Source organism: Primulina tabacum, chromosome 10 (assembly GCF_025594145.1).
Source record: "Primulina tabacum isolate GXHZ01 chromosome 10, ASM2559414v2, whole genome shotgun sequence".
NCBI lineage: Eukaryota > Viridiplantae > Streptophyta > Magnoliopsida > Lamiales > Gesneriaceae > Primulina > Primulina tabacum.
Window position 1 is genome coordinate 40,766,687 of NC_134559.1, and position 17,450 is coordinate 40,784,136.

The 17,450-nt window shown below is 44.6% G+C and overlaps 19 non-coding genes across 19 annotated transcripts; all 19 read right to left on the reverse strand.

Annotated features, from left to right (window-relative positions):
- Positions 1-410: 410 nt before the first annotated feature.
- LOC142507433 (5S ribosomal RNA) lies at positions 411-525 on the reverse strand. Its single transcript, XR_012805692.1, has one exon. It is a non-coding gene; the product is annotated as a 5S ribosomal RNA (ribosomal RNA).
- Positions 526-1,206: 681 nt separating this feature from the next.
- On the reverse strand, positions 1,207-1,324 carry LOC142511588 (5S ribosomal RNA). Its single transcript, XR_012808757.1, has one exon. It is a non-coding gene; the product is annotated as a 5S ribosomal RNA (ribosomal RNA).
- A 685-nt stretch (positions 1,325-2,009) lies between these two features.
- LOC142517451 (5S ribosomal RNA) lies at positions 2,010-2,128 on the reverse strand. The gene has a single exon (XR_012813196.1). It is a non-coding gene; the product is annotated as a 5S ribosomal RNA (ribosomal RNA).
- Positions 2,129-2,809: 681 nt separating this feature from the next.
- LOC142507123 (5S ribosomal RNA) lies at positions 2,810-2,928 on the reverse strand. The gene has a single exon (XR_012805386.1). It is a non-coding gene; the product is annotated as a 5S ribosomal RNA (ribosomal RNA).
- Positions 2,929-3,612: 684 nt separating this feature from the next.
- Positions 3,613-3,731, reverse strand: LOC142517462 (5S ribosomal RNA). The gene has a single exon (XR_012813208.1). It is a non-coding gene; the product is annotated as a 5S ribosomal RNA (ribosomal RNA).
- A 685-nt stretch (positions 3,732-4,416) lies between these two features.
- LOC142515422 (5S ribosomal RNA) lies at positions 4,417-4,535 on the reverse strand. The gene has a single exon (XR_012811268.1). It is a non-coding gene; the product is annotated as a 5S ribosomal RNA (ribosomal RNA).
- Positions 4,536-5,217: 682 nt separating this feature from the next.
- LOC142512973 (5S ribosomal RNA) lies at positions 5,218-5,336 on the reverse strand. Its single transcript, XR_012808944.1, has one exon. It is a non-coding gene; the product is annotated as a 5S ribosomal RNA (ribosomal RNA).
- A 1,445-nt stretch (positions 5,337-6,781) lies between these two features.
- On the reverse strand, positions 6,782-6,900 carry LOC142512974 (5S ribosomal RNA). Its single transcript, XR_012808945.1, has one exon. It is a non-coding gene; the product is annotated as a 5S ribosomal RNA (ribosomal RNA).
- A 684-nt stretch (positions 6,901-7,584) lies between these two features.
- On the reverse strand, positions 7,585-7,703 carry LOC142509246 (5S ribosomal RNA). The gene has a single exon (XR_012807430.1). It is a non-coding gene; the product is annotated as a 5S ribosomal RNA (ribosomal RNA).
- A 682-nt stretch (positions 7,704-8,385) lies between these two features.
- LOC142512975 (5S ribosomal RNA) lies at positions 8,386-8,504 on the reverse strand. The gene has a single exon (XR_012808946.1). It is a non-coding gene; the product is annotated as a 5S ribosomal RNA (ribosomal RNA).
- A 1,407-nt stretch (positions 8,505-9,911) lies between these two features.
- On the reverse strand, positions 9,912-10,030 carry LOC142512976 (5S ribosomal RNA). The gene has a single exon (XR_012808947.1). It is a non-coding gene; the product is annotated as a 5S ribosomal RNA (ribosomal RNA).
- A 683-nt stretch (positions 10,031-10,713) lies between these two features.
- LOC142507322 (5S ribosomal RNA) lies at positions 10,714-10,832 on the reverse strand. The gene has a single exon (XR_012805582.1). It is a non-coding gene; the product is annotated as a 5S ribosomal RNA (ribosomal RNA).
- Positions 10,833-11,515: 683 nt separating this feature from the next.
- Positions 11,516-11,634, reverse strand: LOC142513512 (5S ribosomal RNA). Its single transcript, XR_012809455.1, has one exon. It is a non-coding gene; the product is annotated as a 5S ribosomal RNA (ribosomal RNA).
- A 683-nt stretch (positions 11,635-12,317) lies between these two features.
- On the reverse strand, positions 12,318-12,436 carry LOC142507438 (5S ribosomal RNA). The gene has a single exon (XR_012805697.1). It is a non-coding gene; the product is annotated as a 5S ribosomal RNA (ribosomal RNA).
- Positions 12,437-13,120: 684 nt separating this feature from the next.
- On the reverse strand, positions 13,121-13,238 carry LOC142513203 (5S ribosomal RNA). Its single transcript, XR_012809163.1, has one exon. It is a non-coding gene; the product is annotated as a 5S ribosomal RNA (ribosomal RNA).
- Positions 13,239-13,918: 680 nt separating this feature from the next.
- On the reverse strand, positions 13,919-14,037 carry LOC142517474 (5S ribosomal RNA). Its single transcript, XR_012813219.1, has one exon. It is a non-coding gene; the product is annotated as a 5S ribosomal RNA (ribosomal RNA).
- Positions 14,038-14,720: 683 nt separating this feature from the next.
- LOC142507837 (5S ribosomal RNA) lies at positions 14,721-14,839 on the reverse strand. The gene has a single exon (XR_012806079.1). It is a non-coding gene; the product is annotated as a 5S ribosomal RNA (ribosomal RNA).
- A 680-nt stretch (positions 14,840-15,519) lies between these two features.
- On the reverse strand, positions 15,520-15,639 carry LOC142506682 (5S ribosomal RNA). Its single transcript, XR_012804965.1, has one exon. It is a non-coding gene; the product is annotated as a 5S ribosomal RNA (ribosomal RNA).
- Positions 15,640-17,142: 1,503 nt separating this feature from the next.
- LOC142507087 (5S ribosomal RNA) lies at positions 17,143-17,258 on the reverse strand. Its single transcript, XR_012805352.1, has one exon. It is a non-coding gene; the product is annotated as a 5S ribosomal RNA (ribosomal RNA).
- Positions 17,259-17,450: the final 192 nt, after the last annotated feature.

Sequence of the window (17,450 nt, forward strand, 5' to 3'; positions counted from 1 at the left end):
AAGAACCGCTCACGACAAAAAAATCGATAAATGTTCCCAGAAATAGAAAAAAATAAGAAGGAAATAAATGTAAAGCTATTATTATGCCTGGGATACGATAAAATGGAACCGGAATCGAATTTCGAACTTCCTAAGCGATTTCTCGAGGAAACGAAAGCTTAACAGAAGCGGTAAATCGCAAATTAGAGGGTCTTAGAGAAGGAATTCGGCTAAAATCTCGTCAGCTCATTGCGTAGTAATGAGTCTCGTCCGTTTGCCCGTTTACAATCAAATTAGCCTACAATTTTGTCCAAATCCGGCAGTGCCCGAGCTACTTTCATTTCACATGTCTTATCTGGTCCCGATCGAGATTCAGATGATTTGAGCCGAAAATCGTCTGTCAACAAGTAATCAAAATAGAAAAACGAAAAAGGGTGCAACACGAGGACTTCCAGGGTCACCCATCCTAGTACTGCTCTCGCCCAAGCACGCTTAACTTCGGAGTTCTGATGGGATCCGTGCATTAGTGCTGGTATGATCGCACCCGACATTGAGTGGGATGTTTATTCTTATATCCCTCGAGTACGTGTGGAGCGGGGGCGATGGACAACACGCGGCACTGCTCTCGCCCAATCATAACCACGAAGTTAAGCGTTCTGGCGCGATGGCAGAGGTAGGATGGGTGACCTCCCTGGGAAGACCTCGTGTCGCGATCGTTTACGTAAATTATGGATAAAACAGTCGAAATAATTGTTTTTAATTAGTTAACCGTCTCCGGAGTAATCTGCGTCATACCCTTCCGCACAGAACCGGCTCACGACAACAAAAATCGATAAATGTTCCCAGAAAATAGAAAAAAAATAAGAAGAAGGAAATAACGAATGTAAAGCTATTATTATGCCTGGGATACGATAAAATGGAACCGGAATCGAATTTCGAACTTCCTAAGCGGATTTCTCGAGGAAACGAAAGCTTAACAGAAGCGGTAAATCGCAAATTAGAGGGTCTTAGAGAAGGAATTCGGCTAAAATCTCGTCAGCTCATTGCGTAGTAATGAGTCTCGTCCGTTTGCCCGTTTACAATCAAATTAGCCTACAATTTTGTCCAAATCCGGCAGTGCCCGAGCTACTTTCATTTCACATGTCTTATCTGGTCCCGATCGAGATTCAGATGATTTGAGCCGAAAATCGTCTGTCAACAAGTAATCAAAAATAGAAAAACACGAAAAGGGTGCAACACGAGGACTTCCCAGGGGTCACCCATCCTAGTACTGCTCTCGCCCAAGCACGCTTAACTTCGGAGTTCTGATGGGATCCGGTGCATTAGTGCTGGTATGATCGCACCCGACATTGAGTGGGATGTTTATTCTTATATCCCTCGAGTACGTGTGGAGCGGGCGGCGATGGACAACACGCGGCACTGCTCTCGCCCAATCATAAACATGAAGTTAAGCGTTTTGGCGCGATGGCAGAGCTAGGATGGGTGACCTCCCTGGGAAGACCTCGTGTCGCGACCGTTTACGTAAATTATGGATAAAACAGTCCAAATAATTTGTTTTAATGAGTTAACCGTCTCCGGAGTAATCTGCGTCAAACCCTTCCCCGCACAGAACCGGCTCACGACAACAAAAATCGATAATGTTCCCAGAAAATAGAAAAAAAAAATAAGAAGAAGGAAATAACGAATGTAAAGCTATTATTATGCCTCGGATACGATAAATGGAACCGGAATCGAATTTCGAACTTCCTAAGCGGATTTCTCGAGGAAACGAAAGCTTAACAGAAGCGGTAATCGCAAATTAGAGGGTCTTAGAGAAGGAATTCGGCCTAAAATCTCGTCAGCTCATTGCGTAGTAATGAGTCTCGTCGTTTGCCCGTTTACAATCAAATTAGCCTACAATTTTGTCCAAATCCGGCAGTGCCCGAGCTACTTTCATTTCACATGTCTTATCTGGTCCCGATCGAGATTCAGATGATTTGAGCCGAAAATCGTCTGTCAACAAGTAATCAAAAATAGAAAAAAACACGAAAAGGGTGCAACACGAGGACTTCCCAGGGGGTCACCCATCCTAGTACTGCTCTCGCCCAAGCACGCTTAACTTCGGAGTTCTGATGGGATCCGGTGCATTAGTGCTGGTATGATCGCACCCGACATTGAGTGGGATGTTTATTCTTATATCCCTCGAGTACGTGTGGAGCGGGCGGCGATGGACAACACGCGGCACTGCTCTCGCCCAATCATAACCATGAAGTTAAGCGTTCTGGCGCGATGGCAGAGCTAGGATGGGTGACCTCCCTGGGAAGACCTCGTGTCGCGACCGTTTACGTAAATTATGGATAAAACAGTCGAAATAATTGTTTTTAATGAGTTAACCGTCTCCGGAGTAATCTGCGTCATACCCTTCCGCACAGAACCGGCTCACGACAACAAAAATCGATAAATGTTCCCAGAAAAGAAAAAAAATAAGAAGAAGGAAATAACGAATGTAAAGCTATTATTATGCCTGGGATACGATAAAATGGAACCGAATCGAATTTCGAACTTCCTAAGCGGATTTCTCGAGGAAACGAAAGCTTAACAGAAGCGGTAAATCGCAAATTAGAGGGTCTTAGAGAAGGAATTCGGCTTAAAATCTCGTCAGCTCATTGCGTAGTAATGAGTCTCGTCCGTTTGCCCGTTTACAATCAAATTAGCCTACAATTTTGTCCAAATCGGCAGTGCCCGAGCTACTTTCATTTCACATGTCTTATCTGGTCCCGATCGAGATTCAGATGATTTGAGCCGAAAATCGTCTGTCAACAAGTAATCAAAAATAGAAAAAACACGAAAAAGGGTGCAACACGAGGACTTCTCAGGGGGTCACCCATCCTAGTACTGCTCTCGCCCAAGCACGCTTAACTTCGGAGTTCTGATGGGATCCGGTGCATTAGTGCTGGTATGATCGCACCCGACATTGAGTGGGATGTTTATTCTTATATCCTCGAGTACGTGTGGAGCGGGCGGCGATGGACAACACGCGGCACTGCTCTCGCCCAATAATAACCATGAAGTTAAGCGTTCTGGCGCTGATGGCAGAGCTAGGATGGGTGACCTCCCTGGGAAGACCTCGTGTCGCGACCGTTTACGTAAATTATGGATAAAACAGTCGAAATAATTGTTTTTAATGAGTTAACCGTCTCGGGAGTAATCTGCGTCATACCCTTCCGCACAGAACCGGCTCACGACAACAAAAATCGATAAATGTTCCCAGAAAATAGAAAAAAAAATAAGAAGAAGGAAATAACGAATGTAAAGCTATTATTATGCCTCGGATACGATAAAATGGAACCGAAATCGAATTTCGAACTTCCTAAGCGGATTTCTCGAGGAAACGAAAGCTTAACAGAAACGGTAAATCGCAAATTAGAGGGTCTTAGAGAAGGAATTCGGCTAAAATCTCGTCAGCTTATTGCGTAGTAATGAGTCTCGTCCGTTTGCCCGTTTACAATCAAATTAGCCTACAATTTTGTCCAAATCCGGCAGTGCCCGAGCTACTTTCATTTCACATGTCTTATTTGGTCCCGATCGAGATTCAGATGATTTGAGCCGAAAATCGTCTGTCAACAAGTAATCAAAAATAGAAAAACACGAAAAAGGGTGCAACACGAGGACTTCCCAGGGGGTCACCCATCCTAGTACTGCTCTCGCCCAAGCACGCTTAACTTCGGAGTTCTGATGGGATCCGGTGCATTAGTGCTGGTATGATCGCACCCGACATTGAGTGGGATGTTTATTCTTATATCCCTCGAGTACGTGTGGAGCGGGCGGCGATGGACAACACGCGGCACTGCTTTCGCCCAATCATAACCACGAAGTTAAGCGTTCTGGCGCGATGGCAGAGGTAGTGATGGGTGACCTCCCTGAGGAAGACCTCGTGTCGCGATCGTTTACGTAAATTATGGATAAAACAGTCGAAATAATTGTTTTAATTAGTTAACCGTCTCCGGAGTAATCTGCGTCATACCCTTCCGCACAGAACCGGCTCACGACAACAAAAATCGATAAATGTTCCCAGAAAATAGAAAAAAAAATAAGAAGAAGGAAATAACGAATGTAAAGCTATTATTATGCCTCGGATACGATAAAATGGAACCGGAATCGAATTTCGAACTTCCTAAGCGGATTTCTCGAGGAAACGAAAGCTTAACAGAAGCGGTAAATCGCAAATTAGAGGGTCTTAGAGAAGGAATTCGGCTAAAATCTCGTCAGCTCATTGCGTAGTAATGAGTCTCGTCCGTTTGCCCGTTTACAATCAAATTAGCCTACAATTTTGTCCAAATCCGGCAGTGCCCGAGCTACTTTCATTTCACATGTCTTATCTGGTCCCGATCGAGATTCAGATGATTTGAGCCGAAAATCGTCTGTCAACAAGTAATCAAAAATAGAAAAACACGAAAAAGGGTGCAACACGAGGACTTCGCAGGGTGTCACCCATCCTAGTACTGCTCTCGCCCAAGCACGCTTAACTTCGGAGTTCTGATGGGATCCGATGCATTAGTGCTGGTATGATCGCACCCGACATTGAGTGGGATGTTTATTCTTATATCCCTCGAGTACGTGTGGAGCGGGCGGCGATGGACAACACGCGGCACTGCTCTCGCCCAATCATAACCATGAAGTTAAGCGTTCTGGCGCGATGGCAGAGCTAGGATGGGTGACCTCCCTGGGAAGACCTCGTGTCGCGACCGTTTACGTAAATTATGGATAAAACAGTCTAAATAATTGTTTTTAATGAGTTAACCGTCTCGGGATAATCTGCGTCATACCCTTCCGCACAGAACCGGCTCACGACAACAAAAATCGATAAATGTTCCCAGAAAATAGAAAAAAAAATAAGAAGAAGGAAATAACGAATGTAAAGTTATTATTATGCCTCGGATACGATAAAATGGAACCGGAATCGAATTTCGAACTTCCTAAGCGGATTTCTCGAGGAAACGAAAGCTTAACAGAAGCGTTAAATCGCAAATTAGAGGGTCTTAGAGAAGGAATTCGGCTAAAATCTCTTCAGCTCATTGCTTGTAATGAGTCTCGTCCGTTTGCCCGTTTACAATCAAATTAGCCTACAATTTTGTCCAAATCCGGCAGTGCCCGAGCTACTTTCATTTCACATGTTTTATCTGGTCCCGATCGAGATTCAGATGATTTGAGCCGAAAATCGTCTATCAACAAGTAATCAAAAATAAAAAAACACGAAAAAGGGTGCAACACGAGGACTTCGCAGGGGGTCACCCATCCTAGTACTGCTCTCGCCCAAGCACGCTTAACTTCGGAGTTCTGATGGGATCCGATGCATTAGTGCTGGTATGATCGCACCCGACATTGAGTGGGATGTTTATTCTTATATCCCTCGAGTACGTGTGGAGCGGGCGGCGATGGACAACACGCGGCACTGCTCTCGCCCAATCATAACCATGAAGTTAAGCGTTCTGGCGCGATGGCAGAGCTAGGATGGGTGACCTCCCTGGAAGACCTCGTGTCGCGATCGTTTACGTAAATTATGGATAAAACAGTCGAAATAATTGTTTTTAATGAGTTAACCGTCTCCGGAGTAATCTGCGTCATACCCTTCCGCACAGAACCGGCTCACGACAACAAAAATCGATAAATGTTCCCAGAAAATAGAAAAAAAAATAAGAAGAAGGAAATAACGAATGTAAAGCTATTATTATGCCTCGGATACGATAAAATGGAACCGGAATCGAATTTCGAACTTCCTAAGCGGATTTCTCGAGGAAACGAAAGCTTAACAGAAGCGGTAAATCGCAAATTAGAGGGTCTTAGAGAAGGAATTCGGCTAAAATCTCGTCAGCTCATTGCGTAGTAATGAGTCTCGTCCGTTTGCCCGTTTACAATCAAATTAGCCTACAATTTTGTCCAAATCCGGCAGTGCCCGAGCTACTTTCAATTTCACATGTTTTAATATCTGATCAGATCCGAGATTCAGATGATTTGAGCCGAAAATCGTCTATCAACAAGTACAAAAATAAAAAAACATGAAAAAGGGTGTCAACACTAGGACTTTTCGGAGTTCTGATGGGATCCTGTTGCATTAGTGCTGGTATAATCGCACCCGACATTGAGTGGGATGTTTAATTCGTATTCCTCGTGTAGAGTGTGGACAGAGCGGCGGATGGACAACACCGGCACTCTCACTCTCGACCAATGTCATAACCATGAAGTTAAGCTTTCTGGCGCTATGGCAGAGCTAGGATGGGTGAACCTCTCGTGTCAGCGATCGTTTACGGTAAATTATGGATAAAACAGTTCGAAATAATTGTTTTAATGTAGTTAACCATCTCGGGAGTTAATCTGCGTGCATATTCCTTTGCCGCACAGAACCGGCGCACGTACAACAAAAAAAATCGAATCAATGTTCCCATAAATAGAAAAAAAAATAAGATAGAGGAAATAACGAATGTAAAGCTATTATTATGCTGGGATACGATAAAATGGAACCGGAATCGAATTTCGAACTTCCTAAGCGGTTTTCTCGAGGAAACGAAAGCTTAACAGAAGCGTTAAATCGCAAATTAGTGGGTCTTAGAGAAGGAATTCGGCTAAAATCTCGTCAGCTCATTGCTTGTAATGAGTCTCGTCCGTTTGCCCGTTTAAAATCAAATTAGCCTACAATTTTGTCCAAATCCGGCAGTGCCCGAGCTACTTTCATTTCACATGTTTTATCTGGTCCCGATCGAGATTCAGATGATTTGAGCCGAAAATCGTCTATCAACAAGTAATCAAAAATAAAAAAACACGAAAAAGGGTGCAACACGAGGACTTCGCAGGGGGTCACCCATCCTAGTACTGCTCTCGCCCAAGCACGCTTAACTTCGGAGTTCTGATGGGATCCGATGCATTAGTGCTGGTATGATCGCACCCGACATTGAGTGGGATGTTTATTCTTATATCCCTCGAGTACGTGTGGAGCGGGCGGCGATGGACAACACGCGGCACTGCTCTCGCCCAATCATAACCATGAAGTTAAGCGTTCTGGCGCGATGGCAGAGCTAGGATGGGTGTACCTCCCTGGGAAGACCTCGTGTCGCGATCGTTTACGTAAATTATGGATAAAACAGTCGAAATAATTGTTTTAATGAGTTAACCGTCTCCGGAGTAATCTGCGTCATACCCTTCCGCACAGAACCGGCTCACGACAACAAAAATCGATAAATGTTCCCAGAAAATAGAAAAAAAATAAGAAGAAGGAAATAACGAATGTAAAGCTATTATTATGCCTGGGATACGATAAAATGGAACCGGAATCGAATTTCGAACTTCCTAAGCGGATTTCTCGAGGAAACTGAAAGCTTAACAGAAGCTGTAAATCGCAAATTAGAGGGTCTTAGAGAAGGAATTCGGCTTAAATCTCGTCAGCTCATTGCGTAGGAATGAGTCTCGTCCGTTTGCCCGTTTACAATCAAATTAGCCTACAATTTTGTCCAAATCCGGCAGTGGCCGAGCTACTTTCATTTCACATGTCTTATCTGGTCCCGATCGAGATTCAGATGATTTGAGCCGAAAATCGTCTGTCAACAAGTAATCAAAAATAGAAAAACACGAAAAAGGGTGCAACACGAGGACTTCCCAGGGTGTCACCCATCCTAGTACTACTCTCGCCCAAGCACGCTTAAATTCGGAGTTCTGATGGGATCCGGTGCATTAGTGCTCTTAAGATCGCACCCGACATTGAGTGGGATGTTTATTCTTATATCCCTCGAGTACGTGTGGAGCGGGCGGCGATGGACAACACGCGGCACTGCTCTCGCCCAATCATAACCATGAAGTTAAGCGTTCTGGCACGATGGCAGAGCTAGGATGGGTGACCTCCCTGGGAAGACCTCGTGTCGCGATCGTTTACGTAAATTATGGATAAAACAGTCTAAATAATTTTTTTTAATGAGTTAACCGTCTCCGGAGTAATCTGCGTCATACCCTTCCGCAAAGAACCGGCTCACGACAAAAAAAATCGATAAATGTTCCCAGAAAATAGAAAAAAAATAAGAAGAAGGAAAATAACGAATGTAAAGCTATTATTATGCCTGGGATACGATAAAATGGAACCGGAATCGAATTTCGAACTTCCTAAGCGGATTTCTCGAGGAAACGAAAGCTTAACAGAAGCGTTAAATCGCAAATTAGTGGGTCTTAGAGAAGGAATTCGGCTAAAATCTCGTCAGCTCATTGCTTGTAATGAGTCTCGTCCGTTTGCCCGTTTACAATCAAATTAGCCTACAATTTTGTCCAAATCCGGCAGTGCCCGAGCTACTTTCATTTCACATGTCTTATCTGGTCCCGATCGAGATTCAGATGATTTGAGCCGAAAATCGTCTAGTCAACAAGTAATCAAAAATAAAAAACACGAAAAGGGTGCAACACGAGGACTTCGCAGGGGGTCACCCATCCTAGTACTGCTCTCGCCCAAGCACGCTTAACTTCGGAGTTCTGATGGGATCCGATGCATTAGTGCTGGTATGATCGCACCCGACATTGAGTGGGATGTTTATTCTTATATCCCTCGAGTACGTGTGGAGCGGGCGGCGATGGACAACACGCGGCACTGCTCTCGCCCAATCATAACCATGAAGTTAAGCGTTCTGGCGCGATGGCAGAGCTAGGATGGGTGTCCTCCATGGGAAGACCTCGTATCGCGATCGTTTACGTAAATTATGTATAAAACAGTCGAAATAATTGTTTTAAATTAGTTAACCGTCTCCGGAGTAATCTGCGTCATACCATTCCGCACAGAACCGGCTCACGACAACAAAAATCGATAAATGTTCCCAGAAAATAGAAAAAAAAATAAGAAGAAGGAAATAACGAATGTAAAGCTATTATTATGCCTCGGATACGATAAAATGGAACCGGAATCGAATTTCGAACTTCCTAAGCGGATTTCTCGAGCAAACGAAATCTTAACAGAAGCGTTAAATAGCAAATTAGAGGGTCTTAGAGAAGGAATTCGGCAAAAATCTCGTCAGCTCTTTGCGTAGTATTGAGTCTCGTCCGTTTGCCCGTTTACAATCAAATTAGCCTACCATTTTGTTCGCAAATCCGTCAGTGCCAGCACTTTCATTTTCAAATGTTTTAGCTGGTCCGATCGAGATTCGATGATTGAGCCGAAAATCGTCTTCAACAAAGTATCAAAAATAGAAAAACACGAAAAAAGGATTCGGGTGGTCAACAGTAATGCTCTGAGCAGCGGAGTTCGATGGACGGTGTGTGCTGGATCGCACCAACATGAGTGGTGTTTTTTAATCCCTGTAGTGTGGATGCGCGGCGAACAACCCGGCAGCTCTGCCAATATAACCATGAAGTTGGTTCTGGCGCGATGGCAGAGCTAGGATGGGTGACCTCCCTGGGAAGACCTCGTGTCGCGACCGTTTACGTAAATTATGGATAAAACAGTCTAAATAATTTTTTTTAATGAGTTAACCGTCTCCGGAGTAATCTGCGTCATACCCTTCGCAAAGAACCGGCTCACGACAAAAAAATCGATAAATGTTCCCGAAAATAGAAAAAAAATAAGAAGAAGGAAAATAACGAATGTAAAGCTATTATTATGCCTGGGATACGATAAAATGGAACCGGAATCGAATTTCGAACTTCCTAAGCGGTTTTCTCGAGGAAACGAAAGCTTAACAGAAGCGTTAAATCGCCACAATTAGAGGGTTTAGAGAAGGTTCGGCTTAAAAATCTCGTCAGCTCATTGCTTGTAATGAGTCTCGTCCGTTTGCCCGTTTACAATCAAATTAGCCTACAATTTTGTCCAAATCCGGCAGTGCCCGAGCTACTTTCATTTCACATGTTTTATCTGGTCCCGATCGAGATTCAGATGATTTGAGCCGAAAATCGTCTATCAACAAGTAATCAAAAATAAAAAAACACGAAAAAGGGTGCAACACGAGGACTTCGCAGGGGGTCACCCATCCTAGTACTGCTCTCGCCCAAGCACGCTTAACTTCGGAGTTCTGATGGGATCCGATGCATTAGTGCTGGTATGATCGCACCCGACATTGAGTGGGATGTTTATTCTTATATCCCTCGAGTACGTGTGGAGCGGGCGGCGATGGACAACACGCGGCACTGCTCTCGCCCAATCATAACCATGAAGTTAAGCGTTCTGGCGCGATGGCAGAGCTAGGATGGGTGTCCTCCCTGGGAAGACCTCGTATCGCGATCGTTTACGTAAATTATGTATAAAACAGTCGAAATAATTGTTTTTAATGAGTTAACCGTCTCCGGAGTAATCTGCGTCATACCCTTCCGCACAGAACCGTCTTACGACAACAAAAATCGATAAATGTTCCCGGAAAATAGAAAAAAAATAAGAAGAAGGAAATAACGAATGTAAACCTATTATTATGCCTGGGATACGATAAAATGGAACCGGAATCGAATTTCAAACTTCCTAAGCGGATTTCTCGAGGAAATGAAAGCTTAACAGAAGCGGTAAATCGCAAATTAGAGGGTCTTAGAGAAGGAATTCGGCTTAAATCTCGTCAGCTCATTGCGTAGTAATGAGTCTCGTCCGTTTGCCCGTTTACAATCAAATTAGCCTACAATTTTGTCCAAATCCGGCAGTGCCCGAGCTACTTTCATTTCACATGTCTTATCTGGTCCCGATCGAGATTCAGATGATTTGAGCCGAAAATCGTCTGTCAACAAGTAATCAAAAATAGAAAAACACGAAAAAGGGTGCAACACGAGGACTTCCCAGGGTGTCACCCATCCTAGTACTGCTCTCGCCCAAGCACGCTTAATTTCGGAGTTCTGATGGGATCCGGTGCATTAGTGCTCGTAAGATCGCACCCGACATTGAGTGGGATGTTTATTCTTATATCCCTCGAGTACGTGTGGAGCGGGCGGCGATGGACAACACGCGGCACTGCTCTCGCCCAATCATAACCATGAAGTTAAGCGTTCTGGCGCGATGGCAGAGCTAGGATGGGTGACCTCCCTGGGAAGACCTCGTGTCGCGACCGTTTACGTAAATTATGGATAAAACAGTCGAAATAATTGTTTTTAATGAGTTAACCGTCTCCGGAGTAATCTGCGTCATACCCTTCCGCACAGAACCGGCTCACGACAACAAAAATCGATAAATGTTCCCAGAAAATAGAAAAAAAATAAGAAGAAGGAAATAACGAATGTAAAGCTATTATTATGCCTCGGGATACGATAAAATGGAACCGGAATCGAATTTCGAACTTCCTAAGCGGATTTCTCGAGGAAACGAAAGCTTAACAGAAGCGTTAAATCGCAAATTAGAGGGTCTTAGAGAAGGAATTCGGCTAAATCTCGTCAGCTCATTGCGTAGTAATGAGTCTCGTCCGTTTGCCCGTTTACAATCAAATTAGCCTACAATTTTGTCCAAATCCGGCAGTGCCCGAGCTACTTTCATTTCACATGTCTTATCTGGTCCCGATCGAGATTCAGATGATTTGAGCCGAAAATCGTCTGTCAACAAGTAATCAAAAATAGAAAAACACGAAAAAGGGTGCAACACGAGGACTTCTCAGGGTGTCACCCATCCTAGTACTGCTCTCGCCCAAGCACGCTTAACTTCGGAGTTCTGATGGGATCCGGTGCATTAGTGCTGGTATGATCGCACCCGACATTGAGTGGGATGTTTATTCTTATATCCCTCGAGTACGTGTGGAGCGGGCGGCGATGGACAACACGCGGCACTGCTCTCGCCCAATCATAACCATGAAGTTAAGCGTTCTGGCGCGATGGCAGAGCTAGGATGGGTGACCTGCCCTGGAAGACCTCGTGTCGCGATCGTTTACGTAAATTATGGATAAAACAGTCGAAATAATTGTTTTTAATGAGTTAACCGTCTCCGGAGTAATCTGCGTCATACCCTTCCGCACAGAACCGGCTCACGACAACAAAAATCGATAAATGTTCCCAGAAAATAGAAAAAAAAATAAGAAGAAGGAAATAACGAATGTAAAGCTATTATTATGCCTGGGATACGATAAAATGGAACCGGAATCGAATTTCGAACTTCCTAAGCGGATTTCTCGAGGAAACGAAAGCTTAACAGAAGCGGTAAATCGCAAATAGAGGGTCTTAGAGAAGGAATTCGGCTAAAATCTCGTCAGCTCATTGCGTAGTAATGAGTCTCGTCCGTTTGCCCGTTTACAATCAAATTAGCCTACAATTTTGTCCAAATCCGGCAGTGCCCGAGCTACTTTCATTTCACATGTCTTATCTGGTCCCGATCGAGATTCAGATGATTTGAGCCGAAAATCGTCTGTCAACAAGTAATCAAAAATAGAAAAACACGAAAAGGGGTGCAACACGAGGACTTCGCAGGGGGTCACCCATCCTAGTACTGCTCTCGCCCAAGCACGCTTAACTTCGGAGTTCTGATGGGATCCGGTGCATTAGTGCTGGTATGATCGCACCCGACATTGAGTGGGATGTTTATTCTTATATCCCTCGAGTACGTGTGGAGCGGGCGGCGATGGACAACACGCGGCACTGCTCTCGCCCAATCATAACCATGAAGTTAAGCGTTCTGGCGCGATGGCAGAGCTAGGATGGGTGACCTCCCTGGGAAGACCTCGTGATCGCGATCGTTTACGTAAATTATGGATAAAACAGTCGAAATAATTGTTTTTAATGAGTTAACCGTCTCCGGAGTAATCTGCGTCATACCCTTCCGCACAGAACCGGCTCACGACAACAAAAATCGATAAATGTTCCCAGAAAATAGAAAAAAAATAAGAAGAAGGAAATAACGAATGTAAAGCTATTATTATGCCTCGGATACGATAAAATGGAACCGGAATCGAATTTCGAACTTCCTAAGCGGATTTCTCGAGGAAACGAAAGCTTAACAGAAGCGTTAAATCGCAAATTAGAGGGTCTTAGAGAAGGAATTCGGCTAAAATCTCGTCAGCTCATTGCTTAGTAATGAGTCTCGTCCGTTTGCCCGTTTACAATCAAATTAGCCTACAATTTTGTCCAAATCCGGGCAGTGCCCGAGCTACTTTCATTTCACATGTCTTATCTGGTCCCGATCGAGATTCAGATGATTGAGCCGAAAATCGTCTGTCAACAAGTAATCAAAAATAGAAAAACACGAAAAAGGGTGCAACACGAGGACTTCCAGGGGGTCACCCATCCTAGTACTGCTCTCGCCCAAGCACGCTTAACTTCGGAGTTCTGATGGGATCCGGTGCATTAGTGCTGGTATGATCGCACCCGACATTGAGTGGGATGTTTATTCTTATATCCCTCGAGTACGTGTGGAGCGGGCGGCGATGGACAACACGCGGCACTGCTCTCGCCCAATCATAACCATGAAGTTAAGCGTTCTGGCGCGATGGCAGAGCTAGGATGGGTGACCTCCCTGGGAAGACCTCGTGTCGCGACGTTTACGTAAATTATGGATAAAACAGTCGAAATAATTGTTTTAATAGTTAACCGTCTCCGGAGTAATCTGCGTCATACCCTTCCGCACAGAACCGGCTCACGACAACAAAAATCGATAAATGTTCCCAGAAAATAGAAAAAAAATAAGAAGAAGGAAATAACGAATGTAAAGCTATTATTATGCCTGGGATACGATAAAATGGAACCGGAATCGAATTTCGAACTTCCTAAGCGGATTTCTCGAGGAAACGAAAGCTTAACAGAAGCGGTTAAATCGCAAATTAGAGGGTCTTAGAGAAGGAATTCGGCTAAATCTCGTCAGCTCATTGCGTAGTAATGAGTCTCGTCCGTTTGCCCGTTTACAATCAAATTAGCCTACAATTTTGTCCAAATCCGGCAGTGCCCGAGCTACTTTCATTTCACATGTTTTATCTGGTCCCGATCGAGATTCAGATGATTTGAGCCGAAAATCGTCTGTCAACAAGTAATCAAAAATAGAAAAACACGAAAAAGGGTGCAACACGAGGACTTCCCAGGGGGTCACCCATCCTAGTACTGCTCTCGCCCAAGCACGCTTAACTTCGGAGTTCTGATGGGATCCGGTGCATTAGTGCTGGTATGATCGCACCCGACATTGAGTGGGATGTTTATTCTTATATCCCTCGAGTACGTGTGGAGCGGGCGGCGATGGACAACACGCGGCACTGCTCTCGCCCAATCATAACCATGAAGTAAGCGTTCTGGCGCGATGGCTAGAGGCTAGGATGGGTGACCTCCCTGGGAAGACCTCGTGTCGCGACCGTTTACGTAAATTATGGATAAAACAGTCGAAATAATTGTTTTAATGAGTTAACCGTCTCGGAGTAATCTGCGTCATACCCTTCCGCACAGAACCGGCTCACGACAACAAAAATCGATAAATGTTCCCAGAAAATAGAAAAAAAAATAAGAAGAAGGAAATAACGAATGTAAAGCTATTATTATGCCTGGGATACGATAAAATGGAACCGGAATCGAATTTCGAACTTCCTAAGCGGATTTCTCGAGGAAACGAAAGCTTAACAGAAGCGGTAAATCGCAAATTAGAGGGTCTTAGAGAAGGAATTCGGCTAAAATCTCGTCAGCTCATTGCGTAGTAATGAGTCTCGTCCGTTTGCCCGTTTACAATCAAATTAGCCTACAATTTTGTCCAAATCCGGCAGTGCCCGAGCTACTTTCATTTCACATGTCTTATCTGGTCCCGATCGAGATTCAGATGATTTGAGCCGAAAATCGTCTGTCAACAAGTAATCAAAAATAGAAAAACACGAAAAGGTGTGCAACACGAGGACTTCCAGGGGGTCACCCATCCTAGTACTGCTCTCGCCCAAGCACGCTTAACTTCGGAGTTCTGATGGGATCCGGTGCATTAGTGCTCGTAATGATCGCACCCGACATTGAGTGGGATGTTTATTCTTATATCCCTCGAGTACGTGTGGAGCGGGCGGCGATGGACAACACGCGGCACTGCTCTCGCCCAATCATAACCATGAAGTTAAGCGTTCTGGCGCGATGGCAGAGCTAGGATGGGTGACCTCCCTGGGAAGACCTCGTGTCGCGACCGTTTACGTAAATTATGGATAAAACAGTCGAAATAATTGTTTTTAATGAGTTAACCGTCTCCGGAGTAATCTGCGTCATACCCTTCCGCACAGAACCGGCTCACGACAACAAAAATCGATAAATGTTCCCAGAAAATAGAAAAAAAATAAGAAGAAGGAAATAACGAATGTAAAGCTATTATTATGCCTCGGATACGATAAAATGGAACCGGAATCGAATTTCGAAACTTCCTAAGCGGATTTCTCGAGGAACGAAAGCTTAACAGAAGCGGTAAATCGCAAATTAGAGGGTCTTAGAGAAGGAATTCGGCTAAAATCTCGTCAGCTCATTGCGTAGTAATGAGTCTCGTCCGTTTGCCCGTTACAATCAATTAGCCTACAATTTTGTCCAAATCCGGCAGTGCCGAGCTACTTTCATTTCACATGTCTTATCTGGTCCCGATCGAGATTCAGATGATTTGAGCCGAAAATCGTCTGTCAACAAGTAATCAAAAATAGAAAAACACGAAAAAGGGTGCAACACGAGGACTTCCCAGGGGGTCACCAATCCTAGTACTGCTCTCGCCCAAGCACGCTTAACTTCGGAGTTCTGATGGGATCCGGTGCATTAGTGCTCGTAATGATCGCACCCGACATTGAGTGGGATGTTTATTCTTATATCCCTCGAGTACGTGTGGACGCGGGCGGCGATGGACAACACGCGGCACTGCTCTCGCCCAATCATAACCATGAAGTTAAGCGTTCTGGCGCCGATGGCAGAGCTAGGATGGGGTGACCTCCCTGGGAAGACCTCGTATCGCGATCGTTTACGTAAATTATGGATATAACAGTCGAAATAATTGTTTTTAATGAGTTAACCGTCTCCGGAGTAATCTGCGTCATACCCTTCCGCACAGAACCGGCTCACGACAACCAAAAATCGATAAATGTTCCCAGAAAATAGAAAAAAAATAAGAAGAAGGAAATAACGAATGTAAAGCTATTATTATGCCTGGGATACGATTACAATGGAACCGGAATCGAATTTTCGAACTTCCTAAGCGGATTTCTCGAGGAAACGAAAGCTTAACAGAAGCGGTTAAATCGCAAATTAGAGGGTCTTAGAGAAGGAATTCGGCTAAATCTCGTCAGCTCATTGCGTAGTAATGAGTCTCGTCCGTTTTGCCCGTTACAATCAAATTAGCCTACAATTTTGTCCAAATCCGGCAGTGCCCGAGCTACTTTCATTTCACATGTCTTATCTGGTCCCGATCGAGATTCAGATGATTTGAGCCGAAAGAGTCTGTCAACAAGTAATCAAAAATCGAAAAACACGGAAAAAAAGGGTGCAACACGAGGCTTCCCAGGGTGTCACCCACTAGTATGCTCTCGCCCAAGCACGCTTAACTTCGGCGTTCTGATGGGATCCGGGCATTGGTGTCGGTACGATCGGCACCAACATTGAGTGGAGTTTATTTTATCCCTCATGTACGTGTGGAGCGGGCGGGCTGGACAACACGCGGCACTGCTTCGCCAATCATAACCATGAAGTTAAAGCGTTCTGGCGCGATGGCAGAGCTAGGCGGTTGACCTCCCTGGGAAGACCTCGGTGTCTTTTGTGTCGGGGACCGTTTACGTAAATTATGGATTAAAACAGTCGAAATAATGTTTTAATTAGGTGGACCGTCTGCCGGAGTAATCTGGTCATACCCTTCCGCCCAGACACGGCTCACGACAACAAAAAAGCCGAATAAAAGTTCCAGAAAAATAGAAAAAAAAAATAAGAAAGAAGGAATAAGTAACGAATATAAAGCTATTATTATGCCTGGGATAACGATAAAATGGAACCGGAATCGAATTTCGAACTTTCCAAGCGGATTTCTCGAGGAAACGAAAGCTTAACAGAAGCTGTAAATCGCAAATTAGAGGGTCTTAGAGAAGGAATTCGGCTAAAATCTCGTCAGCTCATTGCGTAGTAATGAGTCTCGTCCGTTTGCCCCGTTTACATCAAATTAGCCTACAATTTTGTCCCAATCAGGTCCAGTGCCCGCAGCTACATTTTCATTTCACATGTTATCTGGTCCCGATCGAGATTCAGATGATTTGAGCCGAAAATCGTCGTCAACAAGTAATCAAAAATAGAAAAACACGAAAAAGGGTGCAACACGAGGACCCAGGAGGTCACCCATCCTAGTAGTACTCACGCCCAAGCACGCTTAACTTCGGAGTTCTGATGGGATCCGGTGCATTAGTGCTGGTATGATCGCACCCGACATTGATTGGGATGTTTATTCTTATATCCCTCGACTACGTGTGGAGCGGGCGCTTGGACAACACGCGGCATGCTTCGCCCAATCATAACCACGAAGTTAAGCGTTCTGGCGCGATGGCAGAGGTAGATGGGTGACCTCCCTGGGAAGACCTCGTGTCGCGATCGTTTACGTAAATTATGGATAACGTCGA